The 27,887-nt window shown below is 41.2% G+C and overlaps 1 protein-coding gene across 5 annotated transcripts in view; it reads right to left on the bottom strand.

Annotated features, from left to right (window-relative positions):
• Window positions 1-27,887, bottom strand: part of STAG1 (stromal antigen 1) — a 177,924-nt gene that overhangs the window by 146,289 nt on the left and 3,748 nt on the right. Inside the window, exon 1 of one of the 5 annotated variants that reach the window (XM_032193433.1) lies at window positions 3,463-3,481. The exons of the other annotated variants lie outside the window; for them this stretch is intronic. The gene's annotated coding sequence lies outside the window, so the exon portion shown is untranslated. Of the gene's footprint in view, window positions 1-3,462; window positions 3,482-27,887 lie in introns of those variants that run through there. 5 annotated transcript variants of the gene reach the window in all.

Here is a 27,887-nt window from a genome sequence, read left to right as displayed (position 1 = left end):
CTGCCCAGCCAGCCAGAAATATCATCTCAAGTCTCACTTTCTACCGTGCAATATTACTCCACACACTCCACAATTACAAATGCAAGACCTCACACTGAAAGGTTACGCAAATCGCTTCTTGTAGAGCTGGGAATAAAATTCCTAAATGGCAAAAACCTCCAAGCATTTAGTTATACTATCACATTTCTACACTTAGTTTTCTGTTTCAAAAAATGTGTGAACTGCCAAAACCAATCCATCTCTCTGTATCTTCTGCTACTATTTCCAAAACGTATAAGCTAATTCCTGTACTGAGGCACTGACACTACCAGCTTTGCCCAGGAAAGCTGATACAATCTTTTAGCCACAGTTTCTAACAGTGTAGTTCATTCCAAAGACAAACGTCATTCAATTGTTTCATCGTGCCCAGTGTTTATATTTCACTAGTCTTCCATTATCATGTACTGCTTTCTCGTAACACCTACGAGGGCTAATACTAAAGAAATTAATAATTTGCCCCAAAGCAGATGATTGCCTGGAAGAGACAGCTTTCTCAAGAACAGAAATTTCCTATCTTTTTCATTTTCTGGATTATTATTTCAAAATCAAAGCAGATCTGACAGAATGAACATATGAGACAGGCTTGCTTTTCTTTTGTTATTCTTACAAACTCTTAACCATAACTGCTCCTCGCTCTGCGGACACCCAGCAAGACACTTGACCTGATTTTCTGCAGCACTGAGCATTCACAACTGTGACCGAGATCACCGGGGGCTCCAGGCATGACATCACTCATAAGCAAATAATTATGGTCTGATTGCTCAAGACTAAGAGTTATGGCACTGAGTTCTAATCTTAGGCCAATATCTGGATTATTAAAGTCTAAATGAATAGTTTTCCCCTTGCCATCCATTAGGATTAGTTACCTACCAGCCTCTTCCCTACCTGCTTTGAACATAAAACACATGCAATAAAAACAGGCTCTAAAATGTTAGGTTCTACTGTCCTCAGACTGTGAGCATAAATAGACGAATCCTTGAGGTCTTCTGCTTCTCTGCACCTGTATTTCCAAGACTCAGAAGAAGCCTTGATAAGATCAACTCAGTCATGTTTTTTTTTTTTTTTTTTAAAAAGGAGATGCAAGGGCATTGAAAGTCACAAAACAAAACAAAACAAAACAAAACAAAAAACAACCATTGGATAAATTTCAAGTAAAGAGATCTTTCCTAGCACACAGAAATGAAACTGGAGTCATCCTCTACACAAATGACTGAGCAATGAAAACCCAGAAATAAACCGAATGATGATATAGAGAGCATAAATGTTCAATATAGCCTCGGTTAAGGTTTCAGAAAATAGTTATCGTGACATGAAATGCTTCTCTCCAAAAAGGGCCACCCTGCTCATTTGGTTTCTTAGCTCACTAAAGTAGCATTAAAACTTTCAGGGTTTTGCATGGTTAGTTTCAGTGAGCCAAGCCAGGGCTGCAGGAGGCACAAAACCACCTGTGCGCAGGAAGACAACAGGAGGGGAAAGCTGGGAGCAGATGAGACCAAAGGAGGACAACTTCTTTTTCAGCATGTTTTTTATCCTCAATGAAATCCATACGTGGCAATAATTGAAGTTAAATCCAGTGATTAAATTCATACTCAACCACTTCACTGAATGAGTGCTTATTCCTGCAAATAATCCCCACCTTGGGGAGGGCATGTGTCCCTCATGTAGTCACACTTAGACACAAAGGCTTGGGATTTTCATCTCCGAACAGCACAAGGCACAATGGGCCAAGACTGTAGACAGGCTACAGGCACACCAGAAGCAGCGTTAATAGATTTTTATGCTACCTTAGAGTGTTTACTCATCTGTAATTTTTCTATGCAGTGGACATCTGGTGTTCTATTATGCATTGCATCTGGAAAATTGCCAACGATAAAACCAATTTTCACGGAAAAAAAAAAAAAAGCAAAGCCTGACACGCAGAACAGTAGAGGAAAGGAGAAAACTCAGAACGATTCAGGCTTTTGCTCTTTGAGCAGTTATTTCTTTGTTTTGTATTCCCCCCTGTCCCCCTATACAGGACTAAGGAGAAAAGCCTAGAGAAACTGAAAAACAATTTGTCCAGATTATCAAAAAACACAAGCATTTTGAAGTCACATATAAATGGAAAACTCTGGGAAGTGACTGATTTTGGTAGTTGCATGATCTTTAGGGGGTGCACACAAATGCTCAAGAAGGGAGGTTATCGTTTTCTTGACCTTACTGTAAAATAACAACCTCCCCTAAGTTTACGTAGCTGCTAACAGAAAGAGCATCAGAGTACCTGAACTACAACACCTGAACTTCCTAAGAGGAGTCTGTGAAAACTGAACAAGCCAAGAAGCATAGCAGAGGTAGATAAGGTAAAATTGGCCAACAAAACTGTAAAAAAAACATCTTCCAGTTGCAGAATCAAACCTTATCTCCCAATCCCAACCACTTCCTGAGAAACCATGATCTCAGCCACGTTGCTATCAGACCGTTCTTTGGACCCCCCCAGCTGATGGCACAAGGCCCGCTGCCACCAGGGGCCCAGACAGGCTGCAAGACACCAGGAGCTGCTCGCTTGCTGATCTAAGGAGAACTTTCCCCAAAGCCACCCCTACACGACAGAATATCAACGTTTTGAATGAGCTGTACAAACATCACTGAACCATGCTCTGACAGCCGCTGCCTCAGGTCGTGTCCTTGGTTTTTACAAGTGGCACACAGCCTATGACTTATACCAGTATACTGTTAAAACCTCTACTGGAAAAGCATAGCTTCGAACACTCTCATCTCCCGGTCTCCAAACAACCCGGCTGTCACACACCCGTGAGCAGAAGCACGTTTTTCCATGGACACCGGTAACCATGTTGGAGCTAAAAATAAGAAAACCAACCTGCAAACACATTTCCCCAGTGACCACAATAGATGTCTCAGACTGCAATCAAAATGCAAACCCAAATCCACCGGTCTCACACAGGCATACTCCAGGCTAATGTCAGTCACCGAAGCCTGAAGATGACTTGCCCAAAGCCACACCGTTGAAACCAGCAGTACTAACAGCAACAACTCAGTAACTATTTACCAGCAGAACACTTCTCACAGAGCAAAACTATTCCAGTTAAGTTCTTGCTCATGATCCTAAGCATTACTGAAACAAGCCTGGAAATTAAAAATTGACAATCATTTAAAACAATTGACTCAAAAGTGAATGTGGCTTTATTACCCACTAGTTTCCTCCATCCCCATGGTTATGCTATGTCCACATTCAATGGTGAAGGTAACTTGTCTCTCTGCCCCATGGGAAATAACTTTCATGTTCTCCCCCCACTGCAACAGACCTCACAGCAATTGCTTCCCACCTGCACCAAGGGTTGTGATCTCACTTCACACTGAAGGTGTTTGATACAGAATTGTGCCTGATATTTCACAGCACTCTCATCTGACCTCCAAATGCCTCACCTGCACCTACAAGCCTTCTGGCTTGGATTCCAACACAAGGGCACTCTGGAGGAAAAGAGAGGAATGTAAAGATTCAAGACATTACAGATATGCTAAAAGTGGTTGCTCCCCACCCGTGTTCCCGAATGAGCACTCCGACACACCACACATGGGAAGTCAATGCAATGATACTGAATACGAGAGAAATTGTTGTCAAGTACTACAAAAAATTGGAAATAGTTCTGCAGTAGTCCAAAGTGGAAATATCACTAGGGAAAGACAAATTAGCACCTGGGGACAACATTTATTTTAGCTTAGTAAACATTCCTCAAGAAAAGCTTCTATCATGCAGTGATGAAATGAATCTCAGTCAGTCAAGAGCCCCAGGAAGAATCAGTAGGGGGTGAAACTGCCTATTCTTTGCTGCTTAAAAATGTCTTCCACACAGCAATAAATCCAGTAAAAGGAAACTTTCTTGGGAAATGATGTTTGCAAATACTGCCTCTTTCACTGCTCAGTCATTGGCCTGGATATAGGCATGACGACTGTAGAGATGGCAGAAGATAATCGTACTATGTGAAACCAGCTGAGAACCCAGCTCCAGACTGGACAAACTAAAACCAGATAAGCTTTATCTGAAATACGGAGCAGGCGACGAGGACAGGGAAGTCAACATGCAAGCCAGACAAGCAGCTGATCCAGTCTCTTCCTAAGGACTCCATACATACCCAGGCTATTTGCACTCTGTCTCTCGATAAACACGCTGGCAAACCCAAAGACACCTGGCAGAAAGACAGGTACCCCCAAATTGGTTTCTGTAAGGAAGCACTGGCTGAGCCTCGTGCTCCTGTGGAGGCGTGAGCTGAAGCTCAGAGCCACCCGTGTGTCCTGCTCGGCCCAAGGCAAGGCACGCAAAGCCGAAGGTGCAGCAGTGCACGGTGCTACAGCAGAGGCATCACACACAGGTTGGGGAGCCTTCAAGGACACAGGGAAGGCCGTGGATTCACTGCAGTAAGGAATATAACAGGGTGGCCAAAATAGGCTTTGCTAATTCCACTAACAATAGAACAACTTCATGTTTCTCACCTTCTTCCTCTTTGCATATATTGAAGATTGCTTTTCCTCCTGAGTCAGTACAAACACATTTATTTGAACATGTGACAACAACTCAAGCTCTGAAACTGTCACCAATTTACTTGGATATTTAGACTGTATTTGCAAACTTTTTTTTTTTACTGCATTTTGCACTGCTGAAGGAAATATGGGAACACCTGTTTTTTATTTCTGAAGTTACTTAGAACAGCAGATGACAAACTGCAAAGTGTGGCTGAGCAACACGTCACTTATTTTTGTGCTGTTCTGTGAGCTTTGAAGAAAAGTCCAATGTGCTTTCTCCCAGTAATACCAACAGCACTCCATCCTCCTGGAGAAGGAAGATATATTTTTTTTGACCTAGAAGAAAAGTACCAAAACAATTTGTTGGACCAATGCAGCTGTTGGGCTTCGTAAAATGACTTGCTTAGTCAAAACAGACCACTTAAAGAGAGACAGAAGAAAGAAGAGACCCTGCCTCATCTTTCATCAGATGAAAGCTGCTCCGTGGTGTTGGCACTGAAGCCATCAAGGTTGCAGTATGAACTGGCACAGTGCTCTACTTTGCTGAAGATACCTAAACAGAGAGGAAACCTTGGGGTACTGGAAAGCTAGAACAGGGGGCTTTTTTTTTGGCAACCCAAACAGCAAGTTTTTCCCCCTCCATCAGGGAAAAAAGAATCCCTGTTATGATTTCTAAAGATTAAATTACACTACGAACTGAGATGGGAAACACAGGATTAACTTCCCCTCAGCTAGAAATAGATCAGCTGCAGTGAGTTGCCTTACAGAAAACAGGCTAACGTGAGACCAGGAACAGACACAAGCCGTGCTGCACAAACCAGCTCCTCTGAGGAACCCAGAACAGGGAGCAAGAGCAGCCCAGAATCCTGAGGCTATCCTGATACAAACCAAACTCTTTAAAAAAAAAAAAAAGAAAAAGAAAAAAGTAAAGGTATGGGGTGTTTAGGGGTATCTGGTTGGTTTCAGAGTCTGCAGAAAGTCACACCTTTATTCCGGGGAAGAGAATAACAACAGGGTTAAGGTTCAGAGTGCAGATGGCACAAAATACCTGCTCCTCACAGAGCTCTGCGTAATTGTAATGAAGGTCTGCAACAGGCCTGCTGACACCAAGCCTTCGGCTTACAAAACTCCTTCCAGTCAATGAGAGAAGCAATGGATGAGGGGAAAATATTCCTGCCTAGAAGAGAATCATCCTCCCTTTTTCATGAAGTAGAAGACACTGCAAATGAAAAAAACTCTCTAAGCACTGCTGGTGAAACTGAGTGAAATATAACAGAAGCCCTGGATGAGAGAAACTGCCATCACCAACAGCTCATGGCCTGCAGTGAAAGAGGAAATTCCAGCAGCTGATCCACCCAAGAGGTTATTTTCTCCTGGAAGACTTCTTGGCTTTTGTTTTCGCAGGGAAGGGATCAGAGCACACAGTTTTACATGTTGCAGACACTTTCTTCTGCACTTCGGAAAGTTACGAAATAAATTTTCAGCATCTTTTACACAGCTACACAAAGTGAAAATACATACTGTAATTGGCATTTGAAGCTGTCAGGCTGTGAGAACAAGAGCAGGAATATTTTGAAGCATTTCCTTAAACAGATTTTCAACTCCCATGAGATATGAACAAGTTCTACCCAAAAGCTCTAACCCCAGGACTTAAATAAGGGAACGCTTCCTCTGGGAACAATTCTTAATAAAGATACAAAGAGGATAAGCTTTCCTTTTCTCTTGTACCTGTTCCTTGTAACCATCTCCCTACAAAACATCCAAACAAATTTAAACATTAGTCTCTTAGCATTGCCTTCACCCCTGAGGCAAAGTTAGAGCAAGCTTTTCCAGAGTACACAGTATCCACAATGAGGACATTTAGTAAAGCATTCAACGGTCATTTAAATAATACAACAGTACCAAGGAAGATTTTTTTTTTAAGGGGTTAAATCAACACTTTGCACTTCCAGCAAATCAAGTTCTCAAAACGCAGAAATGGTGACACAGCAGTATAAAGATACATGGAGCAAAGATTGTCACTAGTCTTGGGATGAGGTTTCATGCACCCAGCTGATGGGTTGCTGCTGTCCAGAAACACAGTCCCTGCTCCTTCCTCCTCCTGGCCTCATGTTCCTGCTTCTGCCCTCAGAACAGCCTTGACACTGGTCTGACTCGCTGTGCACCGGTGAATGGAGGGACAGGAGACGCTAGGGGAAAAAAAAAAAGGTGGCAGGCAGCCCAAGCCCTGTGGCCCTCTCCCTCTGCTGCTTACCATCATCTCTCACTGCTGCTGTCCAGAGAGCACACCAGTTCTACATTACTGGCTCAATTATAAATGAAGCATGACTTGTTGGTTTCTTTTGGAAAACAACAGTCACCACATAACAAAATTCAAGTTGTTATGTTTCTTTTTAATCAGCTCTATGATTTGACAAAATTATGGTGATTTACAGTATCATAGAACACTTGCTACACTTTACATTGTTTTTGTTTATCATTTCTAGAATGTGTTACATGAAATCATAAGTTCTCTAATATCTTAAGGCACTGTTAATTTGAGACTGGAAATAATACCCTGCCGATAACTTAACCTCTCTAAAAGATACGAGTGATCTCTACTTAAAGCAGAGCATTGCTATTACAGAACACCAAAACCAGAAGAGACCCTATTAGAGATCTATTTCAAAGAAAAACACAAATGCAAGAAAGAATGTATTTGTGCAATATTATTAGTTAAGTTTCAGAGCAAACTAAAACCGTAGGTCAGCAAGGAATCTCATCTTCGGCCCCTCTGAAAAGCCCCGCAGTCACTGCCATGTACACCGACCTGACCTGCAGCTCCTGTGGCTGTACTGACATTTGGCTTTCTGCCCATTTACACAATGCAGGCAATCACCTACAAATTACTAAACATGTTTCGAAGTTGTTCCTGTCTGGATCAGCACCCTAAACTGGCTCACCCCCCATTCACATGAGCGCAGGGCCAGCGCTAGGAAGGCAATGGAGCGGCCCCGTGGCCAGGGGGAACGGGACCACCAGGGCACACAGATGGGCCGCACTGCTATGGAAATGCAGGTACCTTGCTGAAATGTCTTCCAGATGAGGAAAAAAATGCATTCTTTTCAAAATTTTCATTGTGTAATGCAGCTCTTTGTCTTTAAGAATAGATCCTTACGCTCAGTAAATACCAGGTATTGCTGTCTGATAATTGAGCATCTACTCCTTTCCTAAACAAACTTTGAAGATGCCAAAAGAAAAACAGAATGAGATTAAGGCAATTTGGTCTTACAATCTTAGCATAAATAGAAAGAAGCATCTAATTACGGCAGATGATAGCCAATTTCTTGCCAATTCACACAATATCCTAACTAAGCATTTTTCCCCACAAGATGATCTTACCCTGTTTTGGAGGGAGTGAACAGGGAGGGGGGAAGGGCTACCTCCTTCCTCATTCTTACATTTCTCATTTTTCTATCGGTATTAGTCTGCATTAACAGCCAAATCATACGCACACACTCACACAACACTGCCAGTGACCTACTAGAAAGTTGCTATAGCAACGACTGCTTTCAGAAATACATGTTGTGCATTTTAAGTGCCATCATAGTGTAACTCATCTGTCAATTAATAACTGGGGCTCAGGATAACACATCAGATACACCAAAAAAATTACAGAAAAAAAAAACAAACAAACACAAAAATAGTATAGCATTATATCTATGAAATGAAATAGCTGGAAACCCATTGCAGGTTTAGACTCTACCAAAAAATCTGATGACATATTTAGCAGCAAGATACAATTCCTGCATTTCTATGCATAAGAACAAAATTCATTAATTATGGAAAAACACTGCAATCATAAGGGGGGAGTCATTCATGTATCATTAAATGGTTTAAGTCACTTGTAAAATCAAAATGTAGGAACATACACAAAGTAATTGGAGTTTTTTTTTTTTTTTTAGGGTAAAAACCCTGAAATAAGAAAAAACATGGTACATCAAGATATATTGATTAAAGCAAAATCAAGTATACAGTTTCAAGCTCACTGGACTTCACAAAATCACCTAGTAAAGCTTTTCTTAATTACCACTCAAGCTAAGTGAATAATACCGACTTTCCCTGGACCTGGATATCTATCAATTTTTGGTTGGATGTCTTTTGTCTTACTGTGTGATAGCTACAACGCACAGAGCTTAGCTACAGTTAAGAAATATACATCAAAAATACCAGCTAGTTACTAACAAAAGAAAACTTCAGGAAAAATTAACTATCGCAATTTAAAATCTTGGCGGTATTGTAAAACTACCAAGAGTAGCTTATTTACTACTGTTTCCTGAAACCCCCACTTTGCACTAGCAGGTTTTCATGGAAGCATATGTACTAAATGACAAGTTTTTGCCTTACCTACCACCTCAGCTATGACATATGTCCTGTTCTTGGACTGTCCTTTCTGACCTTTTGTAAGCTAAGCACATGTTGAAGTGGAGAATATTTCCCCCATAAAACACAGAGGCTTATCTGAGAGTTTTCTAAGGACTCTGGATGATCAAGTGCCGCCCGCCTCTGTCAACGATACAGAAACACTGCAGCGGTTTCTTAGCTGTAATGTAACCTTGAAAAGTGTTTCTATTTCTTTCTCACGTCCCCCAAATCCAGTTCAGATCATTTTCTCATAGTTAAAGAGGAAAAAAAAATAAATAATCACTTTCCCGTTATACTTGCTGCTTCAGGATAAACACCAAGCTCTCAGCACCCAGCAGCACTGGTGCTGGGCTCACCACGGCGGGGCAGCCCAGGGACGGCTCCCTCTGACATGCAGCAAGAGCACAAATCACACACGGTTATTGCCAATGTTTCATCTCCAGTTATAGACCATCTAACACTGAAGAACAGTGAGCAAAGCACTGCATTACAAGGCCAGCTTTACATCAGGATGGGCACAATTTTTTTTCCTGCTGCCTGTGGACACCTGGCAGCACTCATGGGGTACAGGACTGATTAAACAGTATTAAATTTGACAATCCAGTTTCCTTTAGCCTTTTCAATAAGATACCATTAAACACAACTCTCAGTTTTGTCTCCAGAGTTTTAAATTCTAACCAAATTTAATTCCAGATTGTTGCTGACCAGTTTCATGGATCAAACCTTTATGTAACTGAGAAAGAAGCAAGGTGTCTTAACCTTGAAAGTCATTCAAAAAGTGATGCCCATTCACATACAAATTCTTAATTGTTTTTAAACACCAGTATAAATACATCAGTAATGATAAAAACACCACACTGGACAGAAAAAGATTTGCCAAGACTGGTATTTCGACTGAGGCCAAAAGCAGGGCACAAGGCACCTACACACACATTCCCCTAGAATAATCTCAAAACTCAGATCTTTCTGACTGCATGCATTTACATATATTAGAATTTTTTTTTTATCAACACTACCCTTGAACTCGATCCTTTTCACTCCCTGATATTTGTTTTTTCTTATTCAGAAAGGTAGGCATGTCCCACCCCAACACACCCCTCCAAGAAGAAGCAAGCCAAGTAATCTTTTATTATCATCTCCATGCTGTAGCTGCTCCCATTTGCTTTCCAAATCTACCTCTCCCCTTATCCAGTACAACCCCCTACCTGCCTTTCTGTCACCCTCCCTGTGACCTCCAGACATCAGCTGAAATTTGGAGAAGCGACGCCAGGTTTCCCCATCACGGTCCGAGTGCCACGACCATGCCCAGCTCCCCGTCCTCTTCCTGTGTCCCCTCCACACCATTAGGGAGGCTCTCTCCAAGCATTCCCCATGAAGGAACGCTGATGGTGCCGATCTCAGTGCAGTTTCCTCTCCTTCAGCGACCACGACAGGAGCCCCGCAGATCCAGCCAGCGCAACAGCAGCCCCCTGCCAGCAGCCAGCTCCCCTCCCTGTCCCTCTTCTTCCACCCGCCCAGGTGAGGGCCCCCTAGGCCCCATCCCCTCCCTAGTCCTGGAGTCTTTCCCCCTTCACGCTCCTGCCCGTGGGCCCAGGTCTGCCAGCAGGATCACCTCTGAAAGCCTGCTTCTCTCCTTCAGTCTCAAATATTTCCTCTACCTCCCCCCAAGACTCCCCTTCTAAGCTGGAAATATTTCCAGTGAAAAACTGATGCGTTCACAAATGTCAAGCACGTCCCTCGGAGAAGCTTTCCGTTGCTGTGATGCAGGTTGTGCTGACAAGAGCATAAAGTTGGTTCGGAAAACAAGGGAAAAGGGATGGAGGAGAAACTGGATACACTTTTTGGCAGCAGCCTACAGTCAGTTTTGAGAAAAATACTGTTTAACTGCATTCTTTCCTTCCTTCCATAAAACCCTCCTAGAATTCATTTGTTGACCCTAAACATTTAAATCCAAGCACTTCTCCGGTTCTCCCCCTGCCCCAGATGAGTCTCTACATTTCTCATGCATTCTGCTTCTGTCTTCACATTTGGAGGAGCTGCAGTGCTAGCATTCACAGGAACAAGATGCATTTTTACAAAGTCCACTGTTTTCTTTCTACACAGATCTCCCTTTGTAATTAAATATCTGAGCTATGATGCTTACAAGTGAAAACTAAAGTCATCTTTTGACTTTTTTCTTCAGATCAAAGTCAAGAGGCCACATTAATACCAGCTTTATTATCAGGATTCCTGGAACATAATCGTTTCTTACTAAATTACTACATTAGCACCATCATGAAAAATTGATTGTTTAAATGAAGCCTACCTGGCTCTTTTCCAATAACCTATTCATCATGAACATCATTCTCACACTTTTTCTTTCCTTCTTTAAAGGTACCAGTAATAAGGCTGTGGGACTCACCAGGCTTTCTATTTTAATTTAGGGCTATGTTTTGTTTTGTTTTTTTTTTTTCCTTTTCAAACATTAAACTGTAGAAAGCGATATTTACCAGCAGTCTAGTAATAATTCCCCGCTGGTCACTGGCAATGAACAAAACTGAATTTGCACTTTGAAGGGTACAGGTGTCCAATTTGACCTGAAGCCTCAAGCAAGCTGATTTTTTCCCCAGCAAACAGATCACTGCCCTCAAGAAGTTGCCTAATTAAAAAAAAAAAAAAAAAGCAAATGAAGTGCTTCCTAAATTTAAATATTTTTCCATAACATTTCAAATTTTTAAATGCATTAAGTTGAATAAAACCTTATTCCCCAGTGCACCGATCAAGGTGCATTCCCATCCTGCAACCACTTGCTGCCTCTGTGTGACAGGGTGAGCATACCACCCCCTTCCCTTTAGAGAACTGCCTTAACCACTAGTGAAAAAGAGTGAACAGGCAAACTCTCCTCCCCCAGACAACAGGAAAATCTCATCTAACGGTATTTTGCTCTTGTTCATGGATTTCTCTCTGTCAAGGCCCTAAGTGGATTATGTGGCTTTGGAACAGGCAAGCGCAGTCCTACTTTAAATAAATGAATTTGCAAGAGCACACATCTTCAGCCATAAAGTGGGAAACTAAATCTGATGAACTACTTCACAGGGTATCGATGGGAAGGTATCGATGCATTTATTGTTTTTTCTGCTCTCTTTCCCAAGAATTTAATTGCTCTGTATTAACCTGTGTTCAAGATTTCCTTCACGAGTAAGAACATTATTACTGCTCTCAGGAATTAGGGACTCAAAAATCCGTGTTGCCATCCTGACTCATTTGAGTTCTCTTTTTAGTGTTTGTCCAACCGAGACTTCTGTGTACTTATGCTTTCCTTGTGTTTGTCTTTTCCAGCAGTTTCATAAGCAGTGGAAAAGATGCCTGGTTCTCAACAGATTGCTGTCCTATAGCTCTGCACAAATTCTAGTGAGGGTGCACAAAATAATTTAATCCTGCTGCTGCTTTTATTTAGGGGCAGCGGGTAGGAGAGGGATGGGAAAGGGAAATTAATATTAACAAAGTAACTATCTAGCTATCTAACCCTCACGAAAACCACAGGAATTTCTCTTTCCTCACCTCACCCCTTCAAATTTCAATCTAAATTGGCCACTGTGTTCCAAAGATGCACGCAGCAACTCAGTCTTTTCATACATTAACATACCACGTGATGCCTTACCATAAAAATCTGAACCCTGCCCTATTTCAAAGCAACTCAAGACCAAAAATTATAAAAAGCAACCTAAACAGCAACGCTTCTTGTCCTGCTCCTGTAACAGCCCTCCCAATGCCCCTCTGCTTGTCTGTCTGTCTGTCCCCGGTTGCACACCCTGCTGTTCTGACAAGGACATCAGTGCCTGACACAGTTGCAAAGCCTCACTGCCTTAGAAAACCAAACCAAGCAGCATGAATCTTCCAAATGGGACATCAAATTGCCTATATGGAGATATAAATCACGTAGACCAAGAAAAGCTGAGAAATTCCCCAGGAAACAACAAGCAAAAATCTTGTTTTTCCATCCAAGCAGCATATCATTCACCAAAAAACTCCAGGCTCCGTTGCTATTTTAAAAGCGTCTGAAATACACATGGATGATGAGACGTGTACTGAAGGGTTATTTTAAAGGATTGATTGCTCCGTGCACGAACTAATGGATGATCCTTACTTCAAATGCTTGTTTCACTGTCTCCCAGATTTCAACATGGGTCAAAAAGAAACAATTTCAAATATCCCACAGCTTTACTAACACAGAATTTAGTGCTTATCACTCTACCCTTCTGAGTTATTAGCCTTTTTATTTTTAGTATAGGAGAGGAAGGGCTCAAAAACAAGCGAAAGGAGAAACTACAAACAACTGTTTCCAGTTGACAAGCATTTTTTTTTTTCTTGTAACTGTACTACCTTACAACCTCAGGAAAAGTTATGAGGTTATATGTTATGAAACAGGGTATGGTAACTCTTCAGGAAGTTTAAGACCAAAAAGCACTTCACTACCTCAGCTGGTATCAATTCAAAATCTACCTGATAAATCTAAAGACTACTGCAAACACAGCTAACATCCATGAAAACCATCAGAAAGATTTTGCATCTTGTTACCTAGCAAACTGTACCTAGAAATGTCTAACCCCACAAAACTACACTCACTGAATAGGGGGCAGTTAGGAAGTTACAATAAATCTCTCAGTGAGTGTCTTATAACAGAAAAATAATAAATTGCTATGATAAATGCAGTTATTCCTCCAAGAGAGAGATTTTAAACCAACTCCTTTCTTTTTCCAGTACTCAATAGACCACATCCTTTAAAAGTAAATGCCTGGACTTTCCACAAGAAAAGCACAGCTCAGCATCATAGGTTTAGAGACTCCCCATGCCCAGGCAAGTACCAAGAACCTAGGACAGCTGCGTATGCAGAGAACACCCCACTCTATTCCAGCTCACCCACAGTAACACAGCCATACTTAGCTTCAGTCATTTTCCCTGCTGACCTTCCGTAACCAGGACGTTTCAAATTGTTTTGCTGTTTAAATAAACTTTCAATGATAAGTGGCTTTTATGAACCTAGAATATAATCTCAGAGAAAAGGAAGCTGTTTATGACTTCCTAGATACGCAGTTGTAAAGCACTGGTACGAGCAGAGAATAATCGACGAACGCAGTCAGCTTAATGAACAACTGTAAGGATGCAGGACGAGAGGCAGCCTCCTGGTCCAGTACAAGTCATTTATGTCTCCCAAGTGAGCCAACAGCACAATCACTTCCAGAGGAAAAGTTTCCGTTTTTAAATATATTTTTTTACATATTAATATTCACATTCTACCTGATTCTGAGTCTGTTCTGAGAAATGTTGAAGTATCCTATTGATTGCATTCCTCCTAAGAGGAGCACTGAAGATCACATCAATGCAATCATATATACAAAAAGAAGTGCTCTAAGAGCACTGGTACTATTTTGTGAAGAACTTGAGTAGTTAAGGTAATAATCACGCTCTTATACAGCTACGTGTAACAAGAAAAAGCCCCTTCCCTTTAATTTGAGGGAAAGCCAACTAAATTAATAGCCTTATTTTTCAGAAATACTTCAAGGAAGATGCAGGGAGTATAAACTTCAGAGTAACCAAAAGCAAACGAAAACATTTCCAGAATTATCTGTTCAGTGACAAAACAGCAATTCTCCTGCTTCGGGTTTCAACAGGAGGGAATGGGCATGCTCAAACCCCATTTAGGAAACACCCGACTTTAACAGTGAGCTAGAACAGCTCAGAGCTTGATAGAGAACTTCAATTACTTCTCATTATTGGCAAAAGGTAACAGTGCTTACACCAACTACTCAGCTAAACTTAGCTCCTGTAATCTGCCTTAGTCTTACCCTTCAAACTTGCTTGCCCACATACGTCTTTACTGCAGCAGCCCAAATTCTGAATGGTGTAAGTATGCGCTTGCTATACACAGAGCATCCTCAATTCTGCAAAAAAGGGCTCATCCTGGTAAGAAGGAAATGAAAAATCCTGATTATGATCAATGGAATAGTGGAGTGCAGTTATAAAGCAGCTGGTGACAAAGCTGAAAGGCCCTGTTCTACTTAACTCACCACCACACAAAAGACAAGTAATTGCCTTACTGCAAGGAATGAGAGAGGGTAGGTGGCTCAAAACCACAGGTATAAATCATTTTTGGAGAAATATCTTTCCAGGTGACATGATGCAACTCAATACCCAAAATAACCATCTACAGGTTTTGACAAACTTTTGAAGAAATTTGTGCAACTAAGGAACTTCTTGCCGAAGTGCTTTCCTCATTTCCCTCTAGCTCCTTGGCTACTGCTGGAGCTTACCCAAAGCTTTGCAGGTTGATCATAACAGGAGGCAGCGTGGACCTTCTCCTGCTGCTTGGCTGAGCAGGTCCAGGCACCAGAGGCACACCAGGAGTCAGCTCCTACACTGAGCTCCTCTTCGTTTCCTTCGGGGAGCTGCCACAAGCAGCAGTAACCTGACAGCTATAGCAAGGATAGCTTGAGAACAAGGTGCCAAAAAGCTTTCATCAGCTAAAAATGAGGAAGCTGCTTGATTAGGCAGAAAAGCATAATTTTTATTTCAACTGTGATCTCGGCAGCTCTAAAGTGGAAAAATCTCAGAAGATACAGAGCAGACAAAGAAAATCTAGTTTCTTATCCCTTATCAACTGAAGTATAAAATTAGATAAACATGCCAAGGACCATCTTCTCCAGCTTTAGCAAGGACATGGGAATATCACAAATTATACCACATATGAGAAGAGAATCGCCTAGCTTCATGTTTCACAGCTATTTAACTAAATCCAACAGAGACTATAACAAGAATTTCAAAGCAGACTCTCCTTTTACACTTACCCTCATGGGCTGCGGCAGGTTTTTTCCTCGCTCAACTTTAATGGCTTTTATAAATTAAAATAGCATCCTTAATTACTGCTTAGAGCTTTTATAAACTTTCAATATTCAAATTTTATTGCAGCCATTTTCACACCCTTAATTGGTTCATTCAAAATTTTTACGCTAAGTACTCTAAATTAGAGTATGCCACCACTGCAGTTTTCTAATACTAAAACAGCTTTTTAATACTGCAGATGCGACAGGTTCTCTCTCCCATTTAATGTGGTTGAGCTCACCTCCCTGCTTCATGATACAGTTTTTGTTCAACACCACCCCAGTTGCTTGAGGCTGCTTTCATCATTAATTACATACTTCACATCTAGGACTGCCCTAATCAATTCTGAGTCCATGACTGGGAGGAAAGGTAAGAAATCATACCTTTCATTCTTTGACTCAGCAAAGCCTTTTCTACCATTATTACAGTATTCTTCCATTGTCATACCTTGCCTGCTAAATAATGCTTTTCAGTATGGATATGCTTCTTTAACAGGCCTTTATAAAACCACTAGCAAAACATGTTACCAACCTAACCGAAGCCTCCAGACACATCCAAACCAGAACATGTGCACTAGGATTGCCCAGCGGCATTCTCACGCCTGGCTGGAAGAGGCAACAAGAGAGAAATGGGTGCTTCAGAAGCTGTGCAACTCCAGAGCAATTTCCATTATCAGTTTTTAGGTTCATCAAAAGTGTTCCTAAGTCTGATCTTAATATAGCTAAAGACACAAGTTACCTTTCTGAATGAACACCCCATAGGTTTCTTGCTCTTTTCCAAGAACTCCGAAATCACTTCTGTATTTCCATTCTTGCAGGAAGACACCTGTCCTACCTACAGCATGAAACCTGGACTATTTTGTATGCCAAAAGCAAGTGCTCAGTGTTCTAAAATACGTATGTTGAAAATAGCACACCCTTCCTAAGGATTAAGAACTCCTGAACATAGAACTCCCACAGAACATACAATTAACTGCCCATTTGATATATTTAAGAAATAAAAAATTAAAAATATCTACTAGGTTTTACTGCATTTGAGCTTTCTTCCTATGCCTTTTTTTTTTCCTTCTGATATCTATACAAAAGAAAGGTATGAAATTCATTTCTAAAGCCTTTCATTTTTGCAGGCACCACTGAAAAATAGAATTAGGACATCACCTTGTAGGCAGGAGTATCACCAGCAAGTCTGACACGACATGCAACTGCAGTACATCGGGTGTCTTCAATGGTGTAAACTGAAATTTTAGATCTGACAGCATTTTATTAGGTTGGCTCGTTTCATTAATACCCATAACTAGTTTTCTTACAGGCTTTGTGCTACAAGTTGATGACACATCTAGCACACAACCCCAGTTTAAAATTGATTCAGTTCTCCCTCCCTTAGAGGGCTGCAATTGAAGTCTCTTACCTGTGTGGGGTCACAGGAACAGCCAAACCTCACAGCGCCGTGACTCATACCGTACCAACTAACAATTAGATGACTGGTCAGGAAAAAAGGATGCTACTATTACAAACTTCACATGCTTTTCTAGCACATTCACCAGTTCACATTAAAGCAATGTAATTAGGTTGCTACTCTGCTGTATTAAGACTGAACTCACTTCTTTGCCTGCAGAAGACACAAGCAGTCACCACAGAAACATCAATTGACCAAAGATTAGCATTTTCAAAGGCTTGTTTCAGTGCGATAGAACTTGTGGTTACTGCAGCTTTTAAAGAAAAATCCGTTTTAATGCCAACCATCTGAACAATGCTAGCCAAGTCCAACAATGCAAAGCGCCCCCAACACAAATCTTCCTTTGCAGACGGAATTCAGGGAACTCTTCAACATTTTAGTCCCCATGTTTCACTTAAATTAATTGCTTGTCAACATAGCTATTTTCCAGTTTCAGATACACTGGAAAGATTAAGAGAAAGCAAAATGAGCCAGTTTTCAGTTGCGTCAAAATTTCCCATGCTGAAGCTAAAAACACCTCACCAGCATTAAGAGTAAAGCTTGAAATTCCTGTATTTTAAGCTTTAAAAGTTTCATTACCAATGGGTACAAAAGCCACTGATTCTTTAAAACCAGTGAGCAGAAATGGAACCCTTAAGGTTGCTGTAAGAGGAGCATCCCTGTTTTCTTTGAAGGCAAAAGATACTTCCTGAACATGAAAATGCAATTTGGCAGACACTTTAAAAAATGTTGTCATTTTAAGTAGCTATCCACCTTACTCAAACACCAGGAGAGTGATCTAGGAGAGAGATTATCAGATTAATTGTCAAAGGAAAAAAGAAGAAAACCGAATGAGACTAATTCACTGGAAAAATTGGAACCTGAACACATTTTACAGTTGGTTTTGTTTTTTCTTATTTCTTCTTTTTAAGAAGGAGGTAAATAAATACAAAGGAGGTAAGGTAATTATCTTTTTCACTAAGAGGCAAATCAATAAATAAAACTTCACTTTATTCAAATGGGAATATGTAAAAGGATGTTTATTATTGACTGTTCCCTTACACAACATTTAATTTTTACTCTACATGCAAAGTCTTGGACTGATGATGACTTGGCTAAAGTTAGGCTGCCTTAGAGGGAGATGGAAAAGACAGTGCTAAGTATAGTAAATTTTGGCCTGCAGGTATAAAATAGTTTCCTGAAATCCACAAGCAACAGTCACTACAAGGTAATATCAAAATCGGCATTTGAAGCCTCTGATCTCTTTTCTGAGCAGAGTCTGTGCGCCTTTGTCCAACAACCCCACCCCAAGTTATGGGGGAAAACAAATCCCTCACGTCTAAAAGAAATTCATGCTGTGAGTAGGCACTGTAAGGGCAAATCAGTTTGTTGGCTAGCTGGTGAGACTCTCGCTCCCAACACCATAGCATCCAGTTCTTTGCTGTCAAAGGCAAGAAATCCTGATTCAAGCTGCTATACCCCATATGTAGTCTTTTAGCTTCTGCTTCCAGCTGGCTCTTGTTCCACTCTATTCCAGCTTTTTCTTTTTCTTTCTCTCTTTGTTTTAGGTAAAGAAGAGTTACAAGTTAGTGAAATTAATGACATGAACAAAAGGTTGGTTCGTTTGTTTTGTGCTTTAGAACTAAACAAAATCCCAGCAATTCTCTTGACGGAGGGCTCACATACAGCCACTGCGGAAAACTCCTTGACTCCTATGGAGGAGCCGGAAACGGGTTTGGAACTTGAACAAGGAACAGAGTCTTCAAAACCTTACTTAGTCTGAACAGAGCAGAACAGAAACTGGCAGAACGGTGAAAGTCATGAAACCAGAGCAAAGGCGGCAGTGAGACTGAATGGATTTTGAAGTAAACATGTAGAGCTCAGGCACCTCACACACATCCAACGCCACTCTCTCAAGGAATTGGAAAGCAGCTGACTTTGTTTTGACGTGGATATTTGAGAGCTCTTAGAAGGGAAGGTGGATAAGAGATTGACCTTCTCAAAAGGTTCCTCCTGTGATCTATGAAAAATATTGGCAAGGTAAGCGATATAATTGTGGGTGCTACAAGGTGGTACTTTTGAAGAACTGACAGTCAGCCAGTCACATCAACAGGGAAGAAATCCATATTCACAGAAAACTAACCAGGTGAGTTTAGAAACCATTTGTTTGAGAAACCACCTGCACTATACACTGTTACACCTAGGAAAATGCTCAATTACAGAACAAAGCAGGCTCCATTATGCAGACAGCCACAGTAAGAATGTGGTTGGTACACAAGTACAGGAGCAAAGTGCCAGCTACCTTTCTACCTCCAGACAAACCTCAGTATCACAATTATTACACATAAGACCACAGACTACTCCCTGACTTGCAGAGAGATACCTGTCTTGCTACATGCCTTTACTGACAGCCACCACCAAATAAAAAGTAGAACAAAATACAGCTAGCACTGCCAGGGAGCTGTAGTTTAGCACACAGAGAACATACAGGGCAAGAGGAAGCTTCTTTGATCACTGCCACCTTAGATTTTCCATCACTGGAAACCTTGTTCATCTGCTGACAAACCAAATGCTAATGAATTTCAAATTCATTCCAAGTGTTTCCAGAAAAGCAGAGCCAGCGTAGTGCCTACTAATGATTCAGCACACACAGATAGCATCGTAGCAGCAAGGTGAAACAAGCAGTATCACCCATTCTGTTAGGACAGCCGTACAGAGCACTTGTTTGCTACCAGAGGCATGGCCTAGAACAACCCCTCAGCCCTGCCAGGCAGATGACCTTGTGCTCCAACAAGCAGGAGCCAAATTGCTTGTGGAGGCAGCAGCAACAAGGGTGCAAGGAATGGAGGCTCATCAGTCAAAAGCGAACACTTTGGGATGACAGGAGGGCAACAGAGGTGATAGCAGTGATTGTCACCTAAAAAAAAAAAGAGGTGGGACAACACTAATCGAGAACAAAAATGCACCAAAAAACCCTCAGGCATGTTAATCTGTGTAAAGCTACTGAATGAACAAAATTCAGTAAAACCTAAAAACCACAAGACAGTCTCATTGCAATTCTAAATTTTCATCCTGCCCCTACCAATAGTCCCAAGAAAGATGAGCTGGTAAAACACATTAACAGCTTCAAAAATAATCAAAAAGGAATGAAATCTATGCCTCAAAATCATTACAGACATGACATTTTATAGTACCAACTCAAATCTATGTCTGAACTAACTCTTTGAAGATTACATGTTGACAGGATACAGATACTCTTATTTGAAGAAGCTGGGATCCAAACAGTTGTTTAATAAATATTGCAAATTAGATGATAATTAAAAGATTAGTCAGAAGGCCCAAAACACTTCTTGGTACAATAGTATACCTACAGCCTGAAAGAAACCAAAGTTTCAAATACAGGCAGTGCTGGAAGACAGTTGTTGATTGGACAAATTTTAGAGGAAAACTAAAAACCAGAAATTACATTCACATTAAATATATCACTTTTACACTTTTTTGGGATACATTTTCTTACTTTCCCATCTTTTCTTCTTTTCCTGCGAAAGCTGCTATTATACTTTCACCACAAAAAAAGTAAATCCTCTTTCTGCATTGTCAGAGGTAGTCATAAGGATTTGTACCACTTTACAGTAACAAAAAACAGCATTTGAAATCAAAGGATGTAGAGAAACCAATGTTCCACGTAGGCTTTCAACAGCTTAACACTGAACAAACAAGGCAGCCTCTTTCTTCACTACTCTTCATGAATATTGAAGACTGCAGCTAATCAAATGACAACAGACAACTGCATCAGGCAACAGCATCAAAAAGGCAAGTCCTAGTGCTCTAGACAGGAGCAAGGAAGAAAGCCACAGCTCCTGTTTGATCAAACACATCAGCCAAGGAGCCAAGAAATGGCTTATATTGTACATCTTGCTAACCACAAAGGGGAAGCTGCTTCCACAGAGGGGCAAACACCCATTTGTTTTGGTGACAATTGTTTTCCATGCTGGTTCCCACCCTGCCTTTCACTCCTCCATTTGGGAGGAGGATGAATGTGCCCTTCTGAGTGACAGAAACCAACAGTGAACCCAGACATGCAGCCAAGTAGGGGCTAACGCAGAACCTCAAACTTGTATTGCTTGCTAAGCATTACACTGAAGGGTGAACAAAAGCAAAACAACCGAGCAGCAGAGCCTTGTGCACAACACTCCAAAAATATATAAGCAGAGAGCAATCCACCTAGCGCTAGTAAGCCTTCAGTGTTAAAGCAGGATGCCCTGTTTGGGATTCCAGTCTTCAAGATAGGAACCAATAGGGGAGAGTCTACGAAGCAGTGAGTTGGATCAGAATACAATGAAACAAGATCTGCGAGGAAACACTGAAGAACTGGAAATTAAAGGCACGCAACCAGTGATAGAGAACAGATCAAGGGACAAATGACAGCTCAGATACATCCAGGTACATCAGAAATAGCTGGACGTGACAAAGTAGAAAGCAACACTTACTGCAAAGGTTGTCAGTTAAACCTTAAGAAAACATCAAGCAACAAGAATATAAAGCACTGGAATAAGCTGCTTAAGAAATGCAGTGGCATTCTCAGCAATTAAGAGATTAGACAAGCATCTGTCAAGAATATTGTAAATGATCTTCCCCCAAAGACAGACCAAAGGATTAACTCTAGGTCCTTCTTCATCCTTTGTTGTTGTTGCTCTGTGTTCTTCCAGGAACGAAGAAAGCCCAGGCAGAACCGCAAAAGTAAATAACTATTCTAGTGCAACTTCTTCCTACAGTAAAAGCATGACTGGATAGGGATCTCAGGACACTACACTTCTGACATCCCTCTGTAGCTGTAAGCACAACATAAACTTGGATTTAGAGTTACGTGGCTAGGGATTCCAGCAATGAACAACAACAAAAAAAAAACAACAGTAAAAATATTAGATATTCTAGTAAAAATACTAGATATAAACACAGTTTAATAGTCTCCCCAAGACCAGTTCTTTCATCAGATAAAACCACAAAAGTAAAAAAAAAAAAAAAAAAAAAAAAATCATTATAGAATATATTCTCACATTAGAGCATGCCCGTTAGAGGGTGAAGTCATCTGTGTGATAAACACTTTGCAATTTTACAAAAACAAATCAAGGCTTCTAAAGGAAAATAATTGCAAGACGAAACAATAGCATATGTCTACTTGCAAGCAACTTGCTAGAAGGCTGCAAAACCACTATTAAACTATTAACCAATTCAACATTTTGGACAGTGGTCTTCAAGGAAAAACATACTGCAAGGCTAAATCTGTGTTGGTAATACAGGAAAATTCTTGTAAGACGGAGTAAGGCAAAAAGGTTGTAAGGAACAGAATATGGAGAGGGCAGAGGCATCTCCATCTTTTTGCCATCACAAATAATCAGGATATTTAGAATTAAGAGAAAAAAAATAGCATCAGAGTCGCTGGGTTCCACTAGTGAGAGCCCTGCTGGCCACGACACCCATACAACACAGTCACCAAACTGCTCCCCAGGAGACTGCCGTCTTGCCTGGGTGCAAGATGCATCACAGCAAAATTGAGAAGTTCTATACTTGGACACTTCTGCTCACCTTTGAAGGGCACTTTGAAGCACTAACAATTTTGACCTTGGCAAGGGTAAAAGCAGCTTACATTGTTCTTTTCCTTCTCTTTCCACTATAATGTTATAAGCTGCCCAAGCACTAAAATCTCCTGCTCATTTTTACTAATTTTTCCGTGCTGGTGTCAATTTAAGTTGCTCTGGAAGATTTCAGCCAAAACAAATGTTCTCTCCTAAACAAAGTTAGGAAAAACATTTGTTCATTATTTGAGTTCTCGGTAACTTTTCATGTTTTGGAAGAAATGTGAACACAGCACAAAAGATACCCAACTGGCAAGATCTGCCTTTTAGCAACCTTATGACAGCAGACAAAGAACTCAAAGCCTGGTTTTCAAACCCTGGAAGTTATGCTTAAGATAGTCTGGTGTTTGGGGAATGGCCTGTGTTTACACGGTAGCAGCCTGATGTCTGTCAAAATCCTGTCCGTGACAAAGCTGGAAGGATATGGTGCAGGTTACTCTCAACGAGGCATATGCAATCTGTTCCTTATGTGAAATCTGCTGAGAGCAGATCTCCAAAGAATGTATCTTATGGTCTCTACTAAGCTACCAGTTACTATTTTGCAGGTGCTTATACACTGGTTACTACAGATTTTCTATTTTTTTTTAAAGTACTAACTTGCAGCTATCCCACTACAGCCACTGAAAGGTCAGTTATGGGTTTTTACTCTGAAGCACGAAAACTCGGCAGCATTTTCCCGCTGAAATACTTAAGGGGAAAAAAAAAAAAAGCATACTTAACCACGGCCACAAGATTTCCTTTATCTCATATTCATGAATTAATTTGATTTTTTTGTTGTTGGAATATAACAAAAACATTCAGTTTGGAGCTAAAAGCCTAATACAGGAATTTCCAGTCTGAATGGTTCATTTGTCAGAGGCATATATTGCTGGAAACAAGTTCTGAAGAACTGCCTAACAATACCCATCCCAACCACAGGCATGCTCATCTGAGCCATCTACAACAATGCAATAACCAAAGTTCCCCTTTAGGATTAAAAACAACAACAACAAGAACTAACCACCAGCAGCTGAGTCCCTAACTGCCTGAACCTACATCTACGAAAAACATAAACACGGTCATTCTTTGTGTCTACAAGTTTTGGTCTTTGTTGCTGTAAAAAAAAAAAATAATAATAATAATAATAATAAAGGAAAGGTTAGCAAAAGAAAGATGATGTTCAGATCATTTCTAACCTTCTACCGGTATCTTTTTCCCCTTCTTCACCACAGCTTTTTGTCTTCTCAACGTAAACCTCCATTTCAGGGAACTCTGCCAGTAACTTCAGCCACGGGAGCTTGTAGGAAGCACAGAATGGTTCTTAAACTAACCTGAGACACATTCTTCTTTCGAGTGATCTCTGAAAGAGCCTAACATGCAAGAAATATTAGCAACAGCTTAAACAGAGATTAAAAAGGATAACTTTTTTTTAAAAAAAAAAAAAAAACACAGCTGGAGCTGTAGTTACTGCGCACAGTACTTCCTTTACTAGCAGCCACAGGCATGCAATGGGAACAATTTGGTCCGTTTATCCCTGTCACTCTGTTTGGTGCAAAAGGAGCTCACAGTACAATTATTTCTTCTGGCTAGCCCCAAGTCAACGTTTTTGTATATTCCCATGGTCTTCAATCACACATTTGTTCAACTGTATATCCCATAAGCTTCTCCCCGTGTCCTGCTCATCCCTGCCAGTAGCAGGGAACCTGCACACGCATTCCAATTTCCAACAACCTAAGTAAAAGCAGTTGTGCTTTGTGACAGCAATGGCACTGCTCGCATTCACCGGCCCTGTAGCTGCAGAGATCGGAACCCGGGAACTACAAATCAGTTCCGATTGTCCCCCGCACTGAATGCTTTTTGTGATTACCCTCACAGAAAGTCATTATCTTTTGCCACAAGCTTGAATACAAACACGACTTACAAAGGAGCAACACGTTGCCTTCAGGACAAAGGCAGATACAATAGTTAAACTCTAGATGTGGGTGTTATCAAAGCATGACTTTAGGTCAAGGAAGTTGTTTGAGGGAGATGCAACAAAGGAGCTGACTGCCAAAAAAATTTACGAGCGAGTCAGATCTGAAAGGGTTATTCTTGGCTGCTTATTTCACAATAAAATCAGCTACATCAGTGGCATAACCTAGCAGTGCTTCAGAATTTACTACAGAAGATACAGGTGGCACATGCTGGCACTGCACCGGCAGAGACAGCGAGTTCTGCACAAAGGCTATGGACCATGGTGAACAACAACATTCTTGCAAAAGGTCCTGTGATCCTCACGGGTGAAGTCCTGGTAGAAATCTCTGGGAAAATATTCTGAGGGATTTGAGCAGTTTTACTCCAAGTTTTAGCAGTTTCATAACAATTTGTTTGCCTAGAGAAAAAGTGTCTAGGAAGTAAGGGCAGCTACAATGGCCAGCCACCTGTTTTAAGCGTGACTTTTTGCTTCCCTTGGTTCTTACTTCTCTCACTAATATACTTTTATTTTCCCTCTGAACTTTCTACCTGGACACTGACACACAAGCAGTAGCAAGAAATCATAAAAGTAAGGCGTACCAAGGAGAAAAGTTTGTTTTACCAGCTTTAATGGCTACAACATTAACAAACATTTCAACCCCAAGATAAGAGGTTCACAATTCAACAGCCACCTCGGGCGCTAAGGTTTGCGCACAAGAACCACCCACGAGTGCTTTCATTCCACAATGCCAGCGCTCTGCAGTTAAGCACAGCAACAGAAACGTGTAAAATCTTTCCTTTGCAAACACAGCTTGTTCTGGTTTCTTTGAGGAAGAAAAATAAGTATTACAGTATGATCTTGAAGCACACATGTTAAAAAAAGCCAGAAGCAGGGCATTTTGTTTCCATTCCTTTTCTGACAGCGCCGGTAACGTAGGTTTCACCTGAAATTTGACTAACTGTTGCCTGTGTTCTCCCACTCAATGCAACAGAGAGCAAGTCTTCAAGTCACCGGGCAGGCTGTGGGAACAGAGACCCTCCTTCTGTCCCACTCAGGCAGTTCCGCTCGTTCCACTTCAACACTGGGACACCCGATGGGACCTGCCTGCACGTCCTCACTGTCATCCAACCTACCGTCCTTTCGTCTGCCAAACAGGCAGCACTGCCATCATTCAGACTGGCCATATCAAGTGAAATACAGTACTCAACATCTCTTCCTCTTGAGGTTCTCAATGCACCCAGCATCTTGCACAAAAGGGTAGCAATTAGTATCCAAAAATTGTCTCAAAATGTGTTTTAGGTAAAGAAAATTTCAGCTCCGTGTTAACCACTTTGACAGAAAACAATGGTCCAAATAGAGCTTACAGCAACAATACTTATTAAAAATATTTTTAAAAGACTGTCCACAACTGGGAAAGGCAGGAGATGTAAGCAAACCTACAGAAATTACACCATTTCTTCTGGCCCTTTTTAGAAGGACGAGGAAGAACACATCTGTGAATTTGACTTCCATAAATGCAAGTAGAACGATCAGCTAGAGCTAAAATAGAACGAGCCTCAACGAGATAAAGAAAGACACCTGGAACTGTGGAATAGAAAGGAGACAAAGAAAAACAAACCGTGATCTGTACCTAAAAGGACAGAGGATCAGAAACGTCAGTCTTTCAGAGAAGTCCTTCAGAAGACTTGGTAGATATCCTTACCATTTTGATCTTCACTCACACTTTCATTCTCCGAGCATTATATACAGCAAAACACATCTCAAAGACAGCTGAGAAGCAGTTTGGAAGCAGTCAAAAGCAGGCAGACTTCAGCACCATCAGTGAGGAGGTTCTGACAGCAACTTGCACGCCCTGTACTGTATTGTTTTGTTGTATGTTATTTTACAGTATCACCACAACTGTGAATTTGACCTTGTGATCCTACAGAAACAGGCCTACACAAATGCATTCTGTACGCGTACCCTGTGCTCTCTGTTCTCTCCTCTAATTCCCACTATCCCTAATTTTCAACCTCTGGACCAATTCCTGCTACATTCAGCAAGATTACGTGATCAGACACCAAAGAAGCCACGTAATGGAGACTCAAAACAAAACAGCCTTCAAAAATTCTGCTGCTTGAAGCGGTGCTTACTCTTGGGCAGTTTATAATCGTACCTCTTCTCCCACCTAATACGCTGTGTGGCCACAGTCCAGAGAGACACAGACCAGTGAGTAGAAGCTACTCTAGAGATTAAACCAGTAGACAGCAAAATAAATGACAGTATTTATAAATGGCAGTTGTATTTTCCACTCTTAAGCACTAACGCATTGGTATCTTCCTGCTCCTATGGGATTCTAACCCTCAAAAGGGGAGGGAGAGCGGCTCTCAGCTTGTCATTTGATTTTTCTGTTCCAAAAAAAATGTACCACATGCTGTCCTCTGCTATTAAAGAAGCATGCGTCCAAGAGGAATTGTTTTGATTTTTTTCATTGTAGCAAACATTTGGAATTTAGAAACGCTTGTGACGCACAGGTCTGTTCCCGTGCACCTCTACAAGGAAATATTTTTCCTACAAGCCGAACAATCTGTCAATGTTGTTTTCACTCGGCTAACCTGCCAATATAATACAAGTCTGCTCTGTGGAAAGTTACAGAATATAGGCTCATTTGATTTATTTATAGAATAAATGGCACTTATTCTGGTGAACTCCTGCACAGCAAGGAACACATGCTGGCTGCATGTTGCCTCACGCTGCTTTCTAGTAAAACATTACTTTTGGGAACCACCCGAAACAGCTCGCCTTTCAGCTGAGGCAGGCGAGGCCTCACAATTCAACCTCTTGCTCTTAATTCACGCCTTCTTATGTGCTTTAAAACAGATTACAAATCCATCCCAAGCAGGACGAGCATCTTAGCCATGGAAGGAGCCCTTGACATGCAGGTTGGGGCTGGGCAGCACTCTGGATCTGCACATGTACAAGCTGGGGGCCTGAATGCTTGAGGGGAAAAATGTTGTATGTGTACCATCTGTACCAGGTACAGCATCACCCATACTTGCAAGGTGGATGTTTTCTTCCAAAATAAA

The sequence above is a fragment of the Aythya fuligula genome, chromosome 9 (assembly GCF_009819795.1).
Source record: "Aythya fuligula isolate bAytFul2 chromosome 9, bAytFul2.pri, whole genome shotgun sequence".
Taxonomy (NCBI): Eukaryota; Metazoa; Chordata; class Aves; order Anseriformes; family Anatidae; genus Aythya; species Aythya fuligula.
The sequence above is the reverse complement of the archived record's forward strand: the minus strand, read 5'-3'. Positions and strand labels throughout refer to the sequence as shown.